Here is a 5498-nt window from a genome sequence, read left to right on the forward strand (position 1 = left end):
ATTTTACCAAAAACAATTATGAGAAGCTGCATGGAGCATTCATTCACGGTCAAAACACCAAATTGGTAATTTAAGATATCAGCAATGTTTATTGTGATTTTTTAATTAAAAAAAAGACCCACAAATAGGGCATATGTTAGGTGCAAGGGCACATGTAATGTACTAGACGACAATGAGCCAAATTAATACATACAAGCCTTCTAGCGAGGACATGGTTTAGCCCATGCTAACTATTTAACACTAGGGTGGTTACCAGCACTTAGGGGGTGTTTGTTTACGCGATAGCTTTAGCTTTTAAAGTAAATCGCGTAAATTAAGTGTTTGGTAACCTAAGAAAAGTATTTTTTTTATTTAATGGGTCCCATAATTTTTTCCATCAAACCGGGGTTTTGCAAAAGTAGCTAGGAGCTGCTTCTTTCCATTGACTTTTCTTTATTTACTTGGACACTATTCACAGTAGTGCCCATGCTAGGTGATGCTAAGTGAATTAATTCAACTTGGCACTGTTTACTCAAAGAAGTGAAGAGTGCCCGAGTGAATTATAATTCACCTGCAATGCAAAAAGCATTCACTTGGCACTATTCACGTAAACAGTGTTAGGTGAATTTTTTTGCATTATTTATGTAAGCAAAATTTATTGCACCGTGTCTCTGACCCAATAAAAAAAAATTAATTTTTTTAAAATTATATTTAACTCAAAAAATTAATATTTAATATTATTTAATAACATTATATAAATTAAAAGAACATCGCATGATGATGTAGCATTTGTGAAATTTGATCACAATTCTAATTTTGTTTTTAATAATATTTTACCTGATTTTGTTGCACGCTTAAAAAACCATGGAACCTATAATTCCTATAGGATGAATTTTGTACGTAATGGAATTATAAATAATTTAATAGAATAATAAATAATATTTTATATAAAGTATTATTTATTTTATAATATAATAGGAGTAATTAATTTTACAATATTTAAATTTAAAACCATCAATATTAATATATATTTTTTAAAATTATTTTATAAACTCAATTTTAAAATCATTTTTAACCAAACATATTAAATTATTTTTTCTTTAACCTCAATTTCAACCACAGTTTTAACCAAACATCTATTTTTTCAAACTAACCTCAACTAAAAATACTTTTTATAAAACAACGATTTTCAAACCACAACCACAACAGCTATCGCAAGACCAAGCACACTCTTAACTAGGGCGGTTACCAACACCAAGTTATTAGTATTATTATTGTTAAAATTTAATTAGAAGTAGCTGTTTAATTTTTTTATATAAAAAATATTTTGAAAAAGCTAAAATATAAGAACATGAGATATACATAATATTAAATTCAATAAAATAATAAATCTAACTATAACATTAAATTAAAAAATCTTAAAGTCGGGCAAAATTATAAGACTCGAAAGACCCAAGATTAATATTCTTGGCAACCCAAGCAACTTAAATCAAATATCCCTTTTTAGCCCAAGTTACGTGGGTTTGAAAAAAAATACTAGATCTAAGTTGATAATAAAAATAGTAGTAGTAGTAGTAGTTGATTTTATTTTTTAAATTAAATCTATGTTTTTTTAGATAATAATAATATTTATTTCAAATTTAATAATATTAAACTTATCTGACCCAAGTTTTTATAGTTTTTAATCACTTTAAATAAAATTTATGATTTTTCTTCAATAATAATAATGTTTTTTTAATTATTAATGATAATAAAAATAATAATATTAAATTCGCATGACCTAAGTTCTTATAGTTTTTTTCCCTTTTAATTAAATTTATGATTTTTTTAATAGTAATAATATTTTATTTCAAATTTATTATTGATGATGATGATGATGATTTTTAATTTTATTCTTCAAATCAAATTTATAGTTGTTTTCAATATTAATAATATTTTTTTCAAATATATTAATTATTATATTAATTATAATAAAAAGAGTAATATTTTTAATATTAATAACAATATTAAACTTGAATGATCAACGTTTAAATGGATATAACTTCAATGCCAAATCCAATAACTTTGGGCCCTTTTTAGACACTAGACTCAAAAGTCTCGAGTTCAGTTATAGCACTGGACCCAAGAGTTTTAGATCCGGACGACAAACCTAAAAGTTTTTAGTCCAAATGTCAGACCCCAAAGTCATGGGTTAGGCATGGCTGCAAGACCTAAACGACTTGGGTCTGATGCCTTAAGTTACTTGGATCTAGAAATGGATGTCAAGACCCAAATTAATAATGAAAATAATAATTACAATAACAATAACAACAATAATAATTGACTCTACCCATTAAATCAAATCTATGTTTTTTTATAGTAATAATATTTATTTCATATTTAATAATATTTAAATTATTATCATTGTTATTAAACTTCTCTAACCTGAGTTTTTATAGTTTTTAATCTTTTCAAATAAAATATATGGTTTTTATTTTATAGTAGTAATATTGTTTTTAAAATTTATTAATGATGGTAGTAATAATAATATTAATATTAAATTCATATGAATAAAGTTCTTATGGTTTTTAATTTCTTCAAATCAAATTTATGGTTTTTCTTCAATAGTAATAATACTCTATTTCAAATTTATTAATGACAATGATGATGTTGATAGTAATAATACTTTTTAATTTTAAGATTATTTTTAATATAAATAATCATATTTTGAATATTAATAAAAATATTAAACTTGTTTGATTTAAGTTTATATAAGTCTAGCTATAAAAACAAACCCAAGAGCTTTGGGCTCTTTTAAAACATTAGACTTAAAAGTCTTGGGTCTACTTACAACACCAAATTCAAGAGCTCTAGGTTAGGACATAAGACCCACGAGTATTGAGTCTGAACGTAAAACATTAAAGCCTTTAGTCCTAGCACGGACCCAAAAGTTATGTATCAGACGCCAAACCCAAGATCCCTTAGACAAACAACACTGCAAAACATATGTGACTTAGGTCTACGCCCTTACCAGACCCAAGCAACTAGGGTCAAGCGCCCCTTTCTAACCCGAAGTTACTTGTGCTTGGAAGGGGATGTCGGACTTAAGTTAACAACAACAACAATACTTAATTTTACCATTCAAATCAAATTTATGTTTTTTTATGATAATAATATCTATTTAAAATTTTATAATATTTAAAATTTTAATAATAATATTAAACTTATTCAGGCCAAAATTTTATAATTTTCAATCCTTTCAAATAAAATTTATGGTTTTTCTTTGACAGTAATAATATTTTTTAAAAAAATTAATAATAATAATGATAATAATATTAAACTCGTCTGACCTAAGTTCTTATAGTTTTTAATCCCTTCAAATCAAATTTATGATTTTTCTTTAATTGTAATAATTTTTTTTCAATTTTATCAATAATGATGATGATGATAATTTTTAATTTTATCCTTCAAATCAAATCTATAATTGTTTTTCAATATTAATAATATAAATAATAATATTTTTAATACTAAAAATAATATTAAACTTTCTTGGCCTTTGGGATAGTTATACAGCCCCTGCGAGGGAGTGCACCTGGGCACAGGTCGGCAGACCTAGGCAAACTCAGGCGTGCGAGCTAAGTTCTTGCTTCTAAATTCCATCGAACATGTTTAACTCTAGTGCCAGATGTTTGTCAGCCATTTTATTCCCCAACACTAAACCCCAAAAAACTCAAACCACACCTAACTATCATTTCAATGCTAAATATATCATATGCAAAAGACAACTCCATCTCTACTTGCATGTTTAACAAGTCTTTTTTTAGTAAGGACGACCACTTTATTATACTGCTCTAATTCACAATGTATTTATTTTTTAATGAACAATATAAGGGTGACAATGAAAACTCCACATCATTTAGCTTTTTCGTATAATGTGCTATGATATAATTGAATAAATTTTATTTTTTAAAAAAATAAATATATAGACTTTTTCAATATGTCTTTTCATGAAAAAAATTAAAAGCATATGCATACATTTAATTAAATAAATCAAGACTAAATTAGAAAAAATCAAGATATAGATATAGATCAAGATATTTGATCTCATAAAAAAAGTCATTTACCTAGCTATGTTTAATAATTTTATTTCTTTAAATAAATTTTTTATTTGATCAAATGATTATCCATGTTACCAAAATGTAAAAAAATTATTGACAATACCTAGAGACTGTAATAAAAAATACAAATAATGTGAATCAAGATATTTAATCTCGTAACACAGGTTGTGTATCTAGTTGTGTCTCATAGCTTCGTATCATAAAATAAATCCTTTATTTAATCAAACGATAATAGAATTGGCCCGCACAACATCACTGTTTAGAATAAAAAATATTTTGAACATAAAAAATGTTTAGGTATTTTAACCATGAATTCAAAATCAACTACAGACTAGACAATGATTTTATCTAATATTGAGATCGAAACATGTTGGATTTACTTGGCTTGACTTGAGTTGACTTGTGAAATTTGCAGAAATAATCTTGTAAAAAACAAATCAAGAAGCTTAGTCCTCAATATACTTAGTGTTGAAAGATAAAATTGGTAAAATACAACACTCAATTAAAAAAAAAAAAACTCAAGTGAATTTGAGTCAATCAACCAAACTTATGACATAGTTCACACACGTTACTAGAATCAGTATATTGCTTATCTTAGATATTATTTTCATTTAATTAGATGGAAATAAAGCATTTTAAATCATTTTTGTATGAAATATATTTTTAAATAAAAAAACTAGATGTGAGGGCTAAGATAGCTAAAGCAGATGACTGATAACAAAAAGTGAAATCATATTTTATTTAGCTTTAAGTAAAAAAAATTGTATAACTAATTACAAAGGGTGAAGTTTTATTTTACATTGCAGGAAAAAAATGCTTGAGACAACAACAACAAAAAATAAAGCACTGGTACTTTGGTTTCACTAGTCAAACATACGATACAGGTTATGAACTCAATTAGATTTAATAATTTTTTTCCTCTTAAATTTATTTTTAACCTATATATAAAATTAAAAAAATTGAAAAAAATAGTAAAAGAATAACCCATTTATGCAAGCTTGTGGGTTAACACAATTAAGCCTTTGAAAGGAAGAGTCCAAGCGTGTGCACCTTTATTTTTTTTCTTTTAAAAGGGTGATCAACCTATTTTTTCCAAAAAAACTAAGCAAACGATATGTTATTTGCCAGCTTAAATTTCAGCCACTATCATGATGTCTGGAAAATTGGGGCAATTGATTTTTTGCTTAAAAAACATAATTTTAAAGTTGTTTCAACCCAAAAATGCATTTTAAACACCCTTAGAATACTTAGAAATCAATTCAAAAGTCGTCCAAATATCTTAGATCAAACCTGACTAAATTCATCTTCCTCAAATTAGATATAGTTTTTAGGCAACATTAAAGCTCTAAACAATAAACATCAAACTCATTTGATCGCATAAACATTAAAGCTCTAAATAATAAACATCAAACTAATTTAATC

The sequence above is a fragment of the Populus euphratica genome, unplaced genomic scaffold (assembly GCF_000495115.2).
Source record: "Populus euphratica unplaced genomic scaffold, PopEup_1.0 scaffold46.1, whole genome shotgun sequence".
Taxonomy (NCBI): Eukaryota; Viridiplantae; Streptophyta; class Magnoliopsida; order Malpighiales; family Salicaceae; genus Populus; species Populus euphratica.